Source organism: Dermochelys coriacea, chromosome 2 (assembly GCF_009764565.3).
Source record: "Dermochelys coriacea isolate rDerCor1 chromosome 2, rDerCor1.pri.v4, whole genome shotgun sequence".
NCBI classification, from domain to species: Eukaryota; Metazoa; Chordata; order Testudines; family Dermochelyidae; genus Dermochelys; species Dermochelys coriacea.
The window spans coordinates 258,959,953-258,976,199 of record NC_050069.1 but is presented as its reverse complement, the minus strand read 5'-3'; positions in this window follow the sequence as shown (position 1 = coordinate 258,976,199).

Here is a 16,247-nt window from a genome sequence, read left to right as displayed (position 1 = left end):
CTACTAATGGAATGTTTTCATGCAGTTATATCATTCAAAGAAGCAGACTTGCACAAACTCAGAACAAATGGGTACAGTCTCCTGAGAAGAAAATCCAAGGGAAAAAGGAGTTCAGGAGACAATATTAAAGGTAAAGCTACAAACCATCCTGGTGAGAAGGAAAGACAGGAAGAATAGACCTGGCTCCAACAGAATGACCAGAAAATCAAAAATGAATTCTACAAAAAGTGGAAACATGGACAAGTTGCTAAAGGGGAGTATGAATGAATAGCACAAGCATGTAGGAACAAACTCAGAAAGGCAAACACTGGGTCTGCCCTTAAAATTTGATTGACCTAGCTATATTGCTGAGAGCTGTGAAGAATTCTCCCATCAGCTTAGCTACCGCCCAGCAGAGAAATGGATTAACTACACTGATTGATGGAAAAGCCCCTTCTGTTGATATAGGAAGTGTCTATACTACAGTACTACAGCTGCAGCGCCATAGCTGTGCTGCTACAATGGCTGTAGTGTAGACATGCCCTAATGCACAAAATGAGTAACACCGAGCAAGGGACATAAAAGGGAATAAGATAATGTTCTTTAAATACATTAGGTGCAAGAGGAAGACGAAGGAAAGTGCAGGTCATGTACTTAACAGGGAAGGAGAGCTAATAACTGATGACTTCAAGAAGGCTGAGGTATTTAATGCCTATTTTGCTTCAATCTTCACTTAAAAAGGTTAATGGTGACCAGATACTCAACCCAATTAATATTAACAACAAGATTATAGAATACTGTATTTAGATAAATTAGATGTATTCAAGTCAGCAGGACCTGACAAAATTCACCCTAGGGTACTTAAGGAACTAGCTGAAGCAATATCAGAACCATTAGCATTTATATTCAATTACTCATGGAGGAAATATGAAGTCCCAGAGGACTGGACAAGAGCAAACGTAGTTCCTATCTTTAAAAAGGGGAACAAAGAGGACTCAAGAAATTATACACCAGCCAGCCTAATTTTGATACCTGGAAAGATACTGGAACAAATTATTAAACGATTAATTTGTAATCACCTAGAGGGTAATAACGTTGTAAGGAACAGTCAGCATGGATTTGGCAAGAACAAATCATGCCAAGCCAACGTGATTTCCTTCTTTGACAGGGCTTCTGGCCTAATGGTTAGTGGTGAAGCAGAAGATGATATATCTTGGTTTTAGTAAGGCTTTTGACACAATCCCACATGACATTCTCATAAGCAAACTAGGGAAATGTGGTCTAGATGAAATTACTATAAAATGGGTGTACAACTGGTTGAATGGATCGCAGTCAAACTGGGAGGGCATATTTAGTGGTATCCTGCAGGGGTCTGTCCTGAGTCTGGTACTATTGAATATTTTCATTAATGCATTGGATAATGGAGTGGAGAGTGTGCTTATAAAATGTGTGGATGACACTGTGATGGGAGGGGTTACAAGCACTTTGGAGGACAGGATTAGAATTCAAAATTACTTTGCCAGATTAGAGAATTGGTCTGAAATCAACAAGATGAAATTCAATAAAGACAAGTGTAAAGAACTTCACTTAGAAATGAAAAATCAAATGCACAACTACCAAATGGGGAATGACCGGCTAGGCAGCAGTATTGCTGAAAAAGATCCAGGGGTTATAATGGATCACAAATTGAAGGAGTCAACAATGTGATGCAAGTTTCAAAAAGGTCAATGTTATTCTGAGGTGTATTAACTGGAGCATCAGATGTAAGAAATGGTAGATAATTGTCTTGCTGTATTCAGCACTGGTGAGACCTCAGCTAGAGTTCCGTGTCCATTTCTTGTTATCATACTTCAGGAAAGATGTGGATAAATTGAAGTCCAGAGGAGAGCAACAAAAATGATCAAAGGTTTAGAAAACATGGCCTATGCAGAAGCGTTAAAAAAAAACTGGGCAAGTTGGGTCTTGAGAAAAGAAGAGTGAGGGAAGACCTGAACATAGTCATCAAATATGTTAAGGGCTGACATGAAGATGACAGTGATAAATTGTTTCCCATGTCCACTGAAGGTAGGACAAGAAGTAATGTGTTAATCAGCAGCAAGGGAGATTTAAATTAGACATTAGGAAAAGCTTTCTAACCATAAGGATAGTTAAATTCTGGAATAGGCTTCAAAGGGAGTTTGGGGAATCCCCATCATTGGAGGTTTTTAAGAAGAGGGTGGACAAACAACTGTCAGGGATGGTCTTGGTTTATTTAGTCCTGCCTCAGTGCAAGGGGCTGTGCTAGGAGACCTAGTTTTCAACTTGGACTGTGCTGTGGTGTGCTAGTGCATGAAAACCAAAATGAACACACGTTGTCTAGTTCCACTCTCCAAGGTAGACGAAATGCAAAGTGCAAACAGCATCATACACAGTGACAATCAATTAGACTTTTCGGCTATGTCTCCACTTCCCAAAAGATGGTGTGTAAGAATGCACCTTTTCGGTGGTTAAGACAGCCCTCGGTACTATTAACTGGGGTAAAGAAATCTCTCTTCTTACATCAACAGTAAGAGGATTTCCCACTGATGTAGTTAATCCACTTCCCTGATCAAGAGTACTAGGTAGATGAAAGAATTTGTCTGTCACCATAGCTGTATGTACACCAGGGGTTAGGTTGGCTTAACTATGGCACTCGGGGAATACATTTTTCACCCGCCTGAGTGACACAGCTAGGTCAATTTAAATTTTAAGTGTAGGCAAGGCCTTAGCGGTTACAGTGTCTGTAAGGGCAGAGTGCTAGTGTGAGTGGCTGGCATGCTGGGGCATGGCTCAAAGGGGGCACATTAAAGTAATGTTGCAGGGGTAGTGGGTATTGTAGTTTGCATTTCCTGGTTTTCAGAGGTTTAATTTCAGCCCCTCTGCACATTCTGAAAGGCCACAAAGCAGCCATGGGCAGCATTAACTCTGCATTAATGAAGTTTGGGGGCAATTAATTTTAAGATGAAAGCAACAACTATAGAGGACAGTTGAGGCCTTGTCCCTTCGTGCAGTGAGCCTCACACATTAGGAACATTGCCTTATAGGTAGGGTTGCCAACTTTCTACTCACACTAAACCAAACACCTTGCCCTGCCCCTTCTCTGAGGTCTCACCCCTACTCACTCCATCCCCCCTCTTCTGTCGCTCGCTCTCCCCACCCTCACTCACTCGCTCATATTCACCAGGCTGGGTCAGGGGGCTGGAGTGCAGGAGGGGATGAGGGCTCTGGGCTGGGGAGTTTGGAGTGTGGGAGGGGACTCTGGGCTGGGACAGAGGATTGGGGTATGGGAGAGGGGTGAGGACTCTGTCTGGGGGTGCAGGCTCTGGGGTGGGGCCAGGGATGAAGGATTTGGGGTGCAGGAGGGGGATCCGGGCTGGGGCTGAGGGATTCGGAGAGCGGGAGGGGGCTCCAGGCTGGGACCGAGGGGTTTGGGGAGCAGGAGGGAGATCGGGCTGGGACAAGGTGCTGGGGCACGGGAAGGGATCAGTCTTCAGGTGGCAGTCTTCAGGTGGCACTTACCTCAGGCAGTTCCCAGAAGCAGTGGCAAGTCCCCCCTCCGGCTTCTACGTGGAGGTGTGGCCAGGCAGCTCTGTGCGCTGCCCGGCCCTTAGGCACCGCCCCCGCAGCTCCCATTGGCCACAGTTCTGGCCATGGGAGCTGCAGAACCAGTATTTGGGGGCAGGGGCAGCATGCGGAGCCCCCTGGCTGCCCCTACCATGCTGCTGTTTCCGGGAGATGCACAGAGCCATGGCAGACAAGGAGCCTGCCTTCGCCCCACTGACTGCACTTTTAACGACCTGGTCAGCAGTGCTGACCAGAGCCGTCAGGCTCTCTTTTTGACTAGGCATTTCAGTCGAAAACCATACTCATGGCAATCCTACTTACAGGGGCCTACTTTTCAGAAGGCATGTGCCTAGCTGGGCAGCCAAAACTTGAGGCATGCAAAATTACTAGTCACTGTGAGAATGTAGGTCAAGGACATCAGGATTTTTAACTTGTGTCCCATTAATTTAAAAAAAAATCTAAATGTCCTATTGAAATAGAAATAGTTCTTTGTTTCTGAAGGCTGAATTTCTAGTATATCCACTTCCAGATCCTCTTTAATTGCACTGTTTAATTATTGCTTTAGAAAAAAATTCAGATAATGCAAGTTTATTACATAGAGGAAATATTGCCGAGTGGTTAGAGCACTAGTGTGGGACATGGGGGAGCCAGATTCAAGTCCCTGTTCTGACAAAGACTTCATGTGTGACTTTAGGCAAATCACTTAGGCCTGGTCTACACTTAAAAATTAGCTTCACCTGGCTATATTGCTCAGGACTGTGAAAAATTTCACGTCCTGAGTGCTGAAGTTAGATTGACCTAACTCCTGGTGTAGATGTGACTAGGCCAATGGGAGAATTCTTCCATTGATATAGCTACCACCTCTAAGAGAGGTGAATTAACTACAGGCAGAAAACTCACTTCCGTCAAGGTAGGCAGCATCTCCTGGCAAAGCAGTGCCGTAGCTGTGCCGTGGTATGTAAACATACATAGATTTCAAAGGACTTTAGAAGCCTAAATACCTCTGCAGATCTGTGCCCCACTTCTCCATCTGTAAAATGGGGATAATAGTATTTCCCTGCCTTTGGGGGTGTTCTGGTACTATGGTGACACGGGAGCGGGTCACAGAAGAACCTTGTTAGATTATTCTTTTCTTGGAAATGACAATTTCTGTGTTAAACACCTCTTCAAATTCTTTAGCTTATGCACTGGGTCATCAGTCTTCATGCTGAATTCTCAGTACGAGAGACAGGATGTGATGCACAAATATTGACGGAGCCACAGAGCATGACTCATCAGCTGGGAAACTTAAAACGATGTGGTTTTATGAAGAAAAAGAGCAACAAGCAAGATTTTATTTTGTTTTCTCAGGGAAATTTGGTTTTACAGGATAGTGCCTTGTAAACAAATGTCTTCTCAGGTACTTTCTTTCCACATGTGGCTATCAATAGAGAAGGCGGGGGGCACTTTGTTATGCCAGTGTTTCATCACTGGGGACAGGATACAGATGTTACAAAGGCCACAGAGATCTCTGTTGCGGTTTAGGGAATATAGCTTTAACTCAGGCTATACAATGACATTGCAATAGAAGGTAAACTTGGTGTCAAACAAATAGTCTTTTGGGTAAAAAAAATTACCTGTTTCCTAAACTGAAAAGTTTCACAAAATATTGTGGACCCTACTGAAATTCTCTACTTTCTGGGATACTTTTGTGACAATTTTTATCAAAGCTTTTGTTAAACTTTATAGAAATTTCTCATTTATAGAAAACCAGGTTTTCATAACCAGGTTTTTTATATTAATCCATTTTCAAAATAAAAATGAATTTGAAATTTCTTCTTCCTCCCCCCAAAAAAACCCGTAGAGATTTTTTCTTCCCATTTCTGACTAGTTCTAGCTGAAACAACCAACATTCAATCCACTTGTTGAAAACCTTTCAGCTCCAGTTTTCAATGTGCCCTTGTTGCCAAGAAGGCTAACGGCATTTTGGGCTGTATAAGTAGGAGCATTGCCAGCAGATCCAGGGATGTGATCATTCCCCTCTATTCGGCATTGGTGAGGCCTCATCTGGAGTACTGTGTTCAGTTTTGGGCCCCACACTACAAGAAGGATGTAGAAAAATTGGAAAGAGTCCAGCGGAGGGCACAAAAATGATTAGGGGACTGGAGCACATGATTTATGAGGAGAGACTGAGGGAACTGGGATTATTTAGACTGCAGAAGAGAAGAATGAGGGGGGATTTGATAACTGCTTTCAACTACCTGAAAGGGGGTTCCAAAGAGGATGGATCTAGACTGTTTTAGTGGTACTAGATGACAGAACAAGGAGTAATAGTCTCAAGTTGCAGTGGAGGAAATTTAGGTTGGATATTAGGAAAAACTTTTTCGTTAGGGGAGGGTGGTGAAGCACTGGAATGGGTTACCTAGGGAGGTGGTGGAATCTCCTTCCTTAGAGGTTTTTAAGGTCAGGCTTGACAAAGTCCTGGCTGGGAAGATTTAGTTGGGGATTTTCCCCTGCTTTGAGCAGGGGATTGGACTAGATGACCTCCTGAGGTCCCTTCCAACCCTGATATTCTATGATTCTATGACAGGTGAAATAAACATTGTGGAGGGGGGAAAAATAAATGAATAAAGCAGCTAAGGCCCTGACCCTTGCAAAGGTCCCCCTGAAGTTAGTGGGTGTTATGCTTTCATAAAGGCTAAGGGATCAGATTAATTTGAACTGAGAGCCATGAACAGGGACACTGAAAAGGTTTGTTTTGCAATGACAAGTTTGCATGTTTCTCAATCACTCTTTAAGCTGGAAAAAGAAAAGGAGTACTTGTGGCACCTTAGAGACTAACAAATTTATTTGAGCATAAGCTTTCGTGATCTACAGATTCATCAGATGCATGCAGTGGAAAGTACAGTAGCAGGTATATATACACAGTACATGAAAAGATGGGAGTTGCCTTACCAAGTAGGGCGGGTCAGTGCTAACGAGACAATTCAATTAACAGTAGAATACCAAGGGAGGAAAAATCACTTTTGTAGTGGTAATGAGGGTGGCCCATTTCAAACAGTTGACAATAAGGTGTGAGTGACAGTAGGGGGAAATTAGTTTTTGTAATGACCCTCACGAAATGTAACTCACGAAAGCTTATGCTCAAATAAATTTGTTAGTCTCTAAGGTGCCACAAGTACTCCTTGTTCTTTTTGCGGATACAGACTAACATTCCTGCTACTCTGAAACCTGTATTTAAGCTGGGAATTTCCATGAACAGCAGCCTTCTTGGTGATATCTTGGTATCTCTGCATGGAAGTGATTGAGTATGAGAAATGATGGGAAAACTAGCTCAAAATTAAACCTGGGATTTGATTTAATGGAAAGTCAAAGACTCTGGAGAGTTCTTATTTCAGCCAAAACACTTTGCCCATCTGCATTATGTTAATGGAAAGGTTAAAAAGAAGAAGGGAGACTCCTCGGGTCGTGTCAATAGTTAAACAATGATTGGGCCAACTTTACACGGTGCAGGTTCCTAGCTCACTCTCTTGCTCCTTTGGGCTGAGACCACTGAGGCAACATACACACACAGGCCCATGGAAAGAAGCACAGCAGATCTTGTGTGACCTCTTCCAGGAACCCTAGGAGAAGATTGGTGCTTTATCCAGCTTTCTGTCAGAGGTAATGACAGCTCTGCTTGATGCAGGGTCTTTTGAGAGAGGCAGGTAGGAAATCCCAGAAGACAAGTTTTCCAAGGATAGGCACAGAAGCTATGTTAAATATGGTACATAGCTGGTTCAAGTTGGTCATTTAAGGCAGCTATTTCAGACAAAGAGGCCCTGTCAGGCACCTCAAAACATTGATGATCATCTGGTTGCTGTAAAGAATGAAGGGTTTAAGGAATCTCACCTTCTTTTTTGACAATATTGAGAACCTGATGAGCTATGGTTTCATAAAAATAAAAGCTTAATAATTTGAATTACTTTCACCTTCCAGGCCATTAAAAATTCAGGGAGAGGGAGGTGGGGATGTAATAGAAAATGAAAATGAACTTTAGAAAGAGAAAAGGAGGACTTGTGGCACTTTAGAGACTAACAAATTTATTTGAACATAAGCTGATCTATATTCTTATAATAAAACAAATGTGATTATTATAATTAAATGATGCTGTGGTGATTAAGTTCAGATATTAACCCCACCATGTCATGGCCATAGTCAGCCAATGACTTTGTGCCTCAGATTCGCTGTGCAGTTTCAGATGAATATAGTATAGTCCATATTCCATTTCATTCCGTATAATGGTAAGCTATAGCTGGCTGATTCCACCCCAGAGGTAGCTGCTAGATATTAGAGAGACAAGGTGGGTGAGGTAATATCTTTTACTGGACCAACTTCTGTTGGGGGGAGAGAGAGAAGTTTTTGAGCTACACAGAGCTCTTCTTCAGGTCTGGGAAATTAACTCCGAATTTGTCATGAATGGTCCCTTGAAATATGTGCTAAGCACTTAATGCTGAACAATCTGTTCCACCTTCTATTTAGCTGGGACACTCTGAGCTAGTTTCCCAGACCTGAAGAAGAGCTCTGGGTAAGCTCGAAAGCTTGTCTCTCACCAACAGAAGTTGATCCAATAGAAGATATTACCTCACCCACCTGGTCTCTCTATTGACAGTATATGCAGGGTCTCTGACTTGCACGTACTGGGAGCAGCTAGCTTGTCCTGCCTCACGTTCCATTTCCAGTGAGGTAGCAAGAGTATGGCTCCTTCATCCGGGGGTCATGCCCCCAGCTCCAAGTGTGGACATACCCACAGAGATGCCGGTGATAAATGCTAAAGATAAAAGTGCAGTATAAATGCTAACACTCCTGAATGCTACATTTCCTTTTAAGTTCTGGACATTTTGGGGACACAGAGGGGTGCTCTAACATTCTCCTCTTGCATTAGCTGGCTCTCAGACTAAACCCTCTCTTTGGAACACAGTGCAGGGACGCCGCTGGGCTAGTTGCCGTGTACTGGTAGGCGTTCTTCCAGCTCTGTTTCATGCTTCTGTGCCTGCGCTGGGCCTATGGGACACTCTGAAGCTTGCGTTGGAACTGCACGTTCCGAGAAGCAGCCTCCCTGCCATGTCATTAGGAGCCTTTCTGTTTCAGCACTGTTACTTCAGCACTCTCTGCTCAGTGACACTGAGTTCCTGGAGACAGAGGGAGCGTGCATCATACTTCCCTGATTTGTTTTGAAGAGAAAACTCCCTGCCTCCCTCCCTTCCTCCTCTCTCTCTCCCTTTTTTTACAAGCCAGCTCATGATGTCATGAAGCAGGTTGGGGGAGCCTTGGAGTCTGACAAGTCTTTGTAGACCATTGGCTGGCTGGCTGGGAGGAGGGAGCGGGAGGGATTATCTTTCTTCTTGCCTCCAATTTGACCTCTTTGCCAGCAGATTGTTCTGATTTTCCACATGGAAGAATTTAGGGACCCTCTCTAAAGTTCAAACTTCTGTCAATCTTCCTAATTCAAGCACCATGTTCCCGATAGTAGAGTTGTGGGTGTCTACATAAAGGGAGGCAGACTGCACCATAGAAATCACAAACTCTACTAGTTTCATGCAAGAATTTGGTCACTGGAAACATAGGCTAGATTGCATAGTTTTTGATAGTAGAAATTTTCCCTGGAGCACTGGGGAATGGTGTAAATTCCAGCTCAAGAAGACATACCCACACTAGCTCTGATTGAGCTAGCGCACTAAATGTAGTGTAGCAAGTGGCGGTGTGGGAGGGACTAGCCACCCCAAGTTCATACCCATCCAGAACACTCAAGTACGTGCTCAGGGCAACTAGCCCTTCCGTTCTCTTGCAATGCCATGGCTACCCTCTATTTTTAGCAAACTAGCTCGATCAAAGCTAGTGCGGTATGTCTCCTTGTGCTGGAATTTACACCTCTAGCTCAACGTGTAGACATACCCTAAAAGTCAGTGTAAGAATTTGGCCTTGGATTACTAAAAATGGTACAATATATTTGCTCATCTCTCCTTTTCAGTTCTGTTAGGTACAGTGCCTAGCACAATAGGTTCTCGGTCTATGACTGGAGCTGTGACGCATTACCACAATACAAATAATAAATAATTATAATAGGTCCCATCCAATACGGGATCATCTGCTCTTGTTGTACATTCCTTCTGGTGCCACATATTGTAAACTGAATTGGGGGTAACTCTGGTAATTAGCTACCAGTCAAAGGAGCTGAAGGGGTACTGAATTTGGAAAAATCTCAGATCATTCAAGATATGGGCAGGCCCTGGCACACTTTAAAATAATAACTTTGTGTGTACATAAGCTTGAAACCTGCTTCACTGATCATAGGTAATCTAAAGTGATTATTAAAAGGGAAACGGGGAAGAAAAGAACTCAAGCACTATTCAAACTCTCTAATAATAATGGTAAATTATTCTACAAATGCATGTGTCCAGGCCTCAGATCACTTCCAAATCTAAGTGCTTATGAACACTTGAAATGCTCCACTGGTTTTAAATCATTGTGCAGGACTGAATGATTTAAACTAGCAAAGCACTTTTCTTTTTCATTTTCTTTTTTTTATGAACACTTCAATTTGGAAGCGAGTCAAATTCTTTAGCTTAGTGGCTCAGGACATATTGAACCGATTTAGAAATACGTCTACAAATGAAACAGTAAATTATATTTTAAAACCCTTTTGTTTGAAAGATTTTAAGAAGCAAGGAGAGACGCCGGAGCTGGGATATGTTAGCGGGGCAGGTGACTCCTATGTAGGAGTAACTGCTTGAGTGCTCAGTTTCAGAGTGGGAGCTGCGTTAGTCTGTATCAGCAAAAACAACGAGAAGTCCTTGTGGCACCATAGAGACAAACTCATTTATTTGGGCATAAGCTTTTGTGGGCCAAAACCCACTTCATCAGATGCATGGAGCAGAAAGTACAGTAGCAGGTATATATACACAGTACATGAAAAGATGGGAGTTGCCTTACCAACGGGGGTGGGGATCAGTGCTAACAAGACAATTCAATTAACAGTAGAATACCGGGAGGAAAAATCACTTTTGTAGTGGTAATGAGGGTGGCCCATTTCAAACAGTTGACAAGAAGGTGTGAGTAACAGTAGGGGGAAATTAGTATGGGGAAATTAGTTTTTGTAATGACCCATCCACTCCCAGCCTTTATTCAGGCTTAAATTGATGGTGTCCAGTTTGCAAATTAATTCCTGTTCTGCAGTTTCTCGTTGGAGTCTGTTTTTGAAGTTCTTTTTGTTGAAGTATTGCCACTTTTAAGTCTCTTATTGAGTGATCAGAGAGATTGAAGTGTTCTCCTACTGGTTTTTGAATGTTATAATTTCTGATGTCAGATTTGTGTCCGTTTATTCTTTTGCGTAAAGACTGTCCAGTTTGGCCAATGTACATGGCAGAGGGGCATTGCTGGCATATATCACATTGCTCAATCACACTAGTGCATGAGCAGATCTGTCCATGTGCTGCTGCCCCATATGCCCGGTCCATTGCTTTGAAGTGCTGACATTCCATCTTTGGCTACGGGCAGCTCTACACTATAAAATTCAGCTGTGCTGCTCTAGCGCATCTGGTGAAGATGCTCTCAGCAGACAGAAGAGAGCTCTCCTGTTGGCTTAATAACTCCACCTCCATGAGAGGCAATAGCTATGTCAGCAGGAGAAGCTCTCCCACTGACCTAGCACTGTCTATGTGGCGGTTTACGGCTGGTATAACTACATCACTCAGGGGGTGGATTTTTCACAACCCTGAGGTCATGTTTACACTTACCTCCGGAGCGATCGATCCAGTGGAAGTCAATTTATCGCGTCTAGTGAAGATGCGATAAATCGACCGCCAAGCGCTCTCCCGTCGAATCCGGTACTCCACGTAGGCAGAGAGGTGTAGGCAGAGTCGACAGGCTAGCGTCCGCAGTTGACCTACCGCAGTGAAGACACCGTGATAGGTAGCTCTAAGTATGTCGATTTTAGCTACGCTATTCTCATAGCTGAAGTTCCATAACTTAGACCGACTTAGCTTGCCCCACCCCGTAGCGTAGACCAGACCTAAGTGACATACTGAAGTATATAGTGTAGACTTGTCCTGTGTCTACAATACCAGCGAAGGGTGTGATTACCCGGCTTGTGCACGCATGCTTGTGCTAGCTCTCAGCAAGCTAGAGTGAGTATAAATAGCAGCATAGCCACGGCAGCATCGATAGAGGTAGTGGAGGCATTGCTGAGCCATGCCAAGTATTACTCACCAATTTCAAGCAGGGTTGTACTCTGAAGAGTTCAGCTGTGCTTCCGTGGCTGCACTGCTCTTTATACTCAAACTAGCTTACTGAGAGTTAGCAGGAGTATGTCTACATGAGCAGGAGGACTCACACGCCTAGTCCATAGCATAGACTGAGCCTCTGATAAATGGTCCTTTACTGCAGCACTTATTGTCCTGGGAAAATTTCCACTCCTGAAGTTGTAGTGTTAAAGGTAGACTTGAATTGAAATGTTGCATATTGGGAGGAGAAGAAACCATATGCAGTACCTAAGACCAATAGAAATCTTCCCACAAATTCTTTAAATAAACAGTCTCCTCCAGTATTAGCAATCCAAACACTGGATCCTAGTGCATGAGACTCCAAAAGCGAAACTGTATAGTGAGGTGACAGGCAAAGAGTCAGCAAACAGCATAAATTGTGAAAAAATCAAGTGAATTTTAAAAATCCCCGTATGCATGTTATAATCACTGCAGATTATTAAACGTGGCAGATTTGTAATTATTTTTAACCTAACATTGTCCCATTAATGTGCACAGATCTCTAGTGAAAACTGTTAGCTAACGATGCCTGCATTAGTGCCAGACAAGTGGCAAATGACTTCCTCTGCTTTGTTTATTCACTTGAAAGACTTGCTTAGCATTCTTTCACCTAGGATAGTTGCCGTATCTCTGAGACTAGAGCTCTGCCCCCTGGTCCAGCTGAGTTCTGGGCTGTATAAAACCTCCAAAACAAAACTCTGTCAGAGCTAGGAAATCAAGAAAGCCTGTCATTGTCACTGGGAAATGCATGCAGTATTAAGGAAACCAACTTTATACACTCAGACATGAGCTGAGGTTTCCCTGTCATGTAATGTGGCTAGTATGAGGGACCAATCCAGCCACAGCAGGGAGGGGGAAACGGGCACATCAGAACATGCCAGGTCAAGTCAAAAAGATGGCATTAGCTGGATCATTTCAGTGGTGTCTCGGTGATGTGGGTTTTGGGGTTTTTTTTGTGTCTCTAATACCGTCACCTTCCTAAAATGACTGAGAGCTTTTTGTGTGCCTTATCTTTTAAAGGGCTTGAATACAGTCTTTGCCCTTGTTTGAGGTCCAGCAAGGTTAATGCTGAATCAACTGCTACTGTACATGAATGGCTTTTGGTGTAGATAGGGTGACCAGATGTCCCGATTTTATAGGGACAGTCCCAATATTTGGAGCTTTTTCTTATATAGGCGCCTATTATCCCCCACCCCTGTCCCAATTTTTCACACTTACTGTCTGGTCACCCTACGTGTAGAGAGGGCTAAAATCCAGCCTTGTGCTGTTAGCACTTTAATCAACAGTCCTGTCTCTCGACTGCTGGATAAACAGTCCTTAGTGGTGGTGGTGTGGCATGTGGAGAGACTTCTCTGGTAATATTTGTCACGAGTCCTGCAGGAAATCGCAGGTAAGTGAAGCTATGGAGAGACAAGAAAGGAGAAGGCGCACTACTGCAGGTGGAGTAGTGGGCGATTTGACAAATTACAAAGGGCTCTGGGTTGCTGAAAGGGGTCTAGATGAGCCAAAGGCAACAGTCTGGAGAAGCGCAAAGGGAATTGAGCATAGCAAGGCTCAGAAGGGGAACTGAGAAGCTCAGAGACCCAGAGTGGCTGTAGAAAATGCAGACAATAAGGACCTTTAGTAGCTGTGAGGTGAAGCACAGAGCCACCAAACAGGTCCAGACATCAGTGGACACAGAATCTAGATCTGTGCACTAAGGTAATAGTCAGGCCTGTTTAGGATTTTGTGGGGCATAATTTATAAATGAATATAACTACTGGGCCACCCACAGATCACTTACGCCTACCAAAGCAAGGCTGCATGTGGGACTGTCCTCTCCCACCACCTTCAATGTGCCATCTGCCTTGCTGTTTCCAGACCCATGGTGGCCAGCTGCTTTGTGGGTTCCCGGTATTTCCCAGAGACACTGGGACAGAGTGAGTGGTTGGTCAACCGTAAATGAATTAATCAGGCCACATAGTCACTCTTTTAGAACTCACAGGGAAAGTTATTTACGGGGTTAGTCATGTTTGACCCCAAATATACAGCCCTGTGCTATTGGAATCTAAGAGAATCAAAGGGAGCCCAGCATGGACTGGACTGGCTTAGCACCAAAGAGTGCCTATTTCAGACTCACTTCATGTTTAGGTACCTCATGTCTAATGGATAGGGTACTGGTCTGGGGGTCAGAAGATCTGAGGTCTGTTCCAAGCTTTGCCACTGACTTGCTGAGTAATATTGGGCAATGTCTCATCACTTTATCATTTCACACAACCTCTTTGTGCCTCAGTTTCCCCTTTTGTAAAATGGGTATAATGATATCTCCTTTGAAAAGCACTGTGAGATCCTCTGATGAAAAGTGCAATAAGAGCTAAATATTATTATTACTCTAAATGTCCATTTGGTTCAGTTATAATAAACTAGGATGAGAAAATTGGCAGTTTAGGAATATTTCATAAATCCCTTTGTAATCTCTTTACCCACAGAATTTCATTCTCTTGTATCAAGTCCTGCTAATAGGTCGTGTTTAAAATCACTTTCATTATGTATTTTAATTCACTTTCATTATGTGTATACTTCCTGTTCTTCTGCACTTATGACTTCTGTGACACCAAGTATTTTCTGCAGATATTCAGGGGTCTTAATTTCATTTAGTTTTGAAGTGGGTGTGTTATACTCTTTTCTTTTCTTTTTTTTTAAATCAGAGATGGCCCAGGGTGGTTTTTCAGTTCAGGTAAGCATGGAAGCACATGCATACAGCAATTTGAGAAATAGGATTCTTCCACTCTGCCTAATAAAACTAGGAGGTATCAACATTTGCAGTGTTTGAAAGCAGGAAAATGTGTTGCAAAAAATGAAGGGTTGTCAAATGATTAAAAAAATTAATCATGATTAATTGCAAGATTAAAAAAATGAATTGTGATTCATTGCTGTTTTAATCGTACTTTTAAACAATAATAGAATACCAATTTAAATTTATTATAAATATTTTTGGATTTTTTCTGCATTTTCAGATATATTGATTTCAATTGCAATACATAATACAAAGTGGTACAGTGCTCACTTTATATTATTATTGTTTATTACAATTATTTGCACTGTGAAAAAGATAAAAGAGAGTGCAATCTACAAGTTGAAGCATGAAGGGGCATATGAATTTTTAGCATATCTAGCATGTAAATACGTTCCAATGCTGGTTACAACAGTGCCATGCGAACACCTGTTCTCACTGTTAGTTGACATTGTAAATAAGAAATGGGCAGCATTATCTCCCGTAAATGTAAACAAACTTGTTTGTCTGAGTGACTGGCTGAACAAGAAGTAGGACTGAGTGGGGACTTGTAGGCTCGAAAGTTTTACATTGTTTTGTTTTTGAGTGCAGTTATGTACAAAAAATGATTCTACATTTGGAAGTTGCACTTTCATGATAAAGAGATTGCACTACAGTACTTGTATGAGATGAATTGAATGAGGTGAATTCTTTTTTACAGTTCAAATATTTGTAATAAAAAATAATATAAAGTGAGCACTGTACACTTTGTATTCCATGTTGTAATTGAAGTCAATACATTTGAAAATGTCAAAAAACATCCACAAATATTTATAATAAATAAAATTGGTATTTATTATTGTTTAACAGTGCGATTAAAACTGTGATTAATTGTGATTCATTTTTTTAATCGAGTTAATTTATTTTGAGTTAATCGCTTGAGTTAAGTGTGATTAATCACAGTTTTACTCACACTGACAGCCATGGAAAAATGAATTTCTCTTTTTTTGGGGCAGCTGCAGTGATCTCTACATCAGGCACATGCTGGAATTAGTCTTTTAGCCATGCTCTGACAGCAGTATGAACCACCTCAGAAAGTCAGCCAGGCCTATTTATAGAGAGGATGTTTGAGGTAACATCTTTACCTCAGATGCACTGTCTCTACTTGTGAGCACAGCTTAGGAGGGAAAGTGATGCCAGATGAAAAAGTAGCTTCAAGCTCCCTGGCTTATTTGACACAGGTATTGGAATCAGATCTATAGCAAGACTAGAAAGCTCTGCAAATTCAAACATTGTCTGTGTGTGGCTGGAAAAGAAAAATTGGAAGAGAAAAAGCCAGAGAAAGGTTTCTCAAGCCAAACCTTTACAAATGTACAACGTACAGGTCAAGATATCACTGCCTTAATAACACAGGAACTATTAGTCCATAGTGAGCAATCACAAAGTGGTTTGAGGTTGGCCTGCAAAGTTTGCTGACCCCTCTGAACAAGACATGACTTGCATCATAACAGCCTAGTACAGAGCATACTTCTATGAGGGGGTATCGTGGAATAAGGATATCTCCACATGTTACATCAAATCTTGATGCTCAAATCTGTTTAAGGCATAATATTTGGCAAAAATGAATCAGAGCTTACTTGCCTGCCCCAAAATGA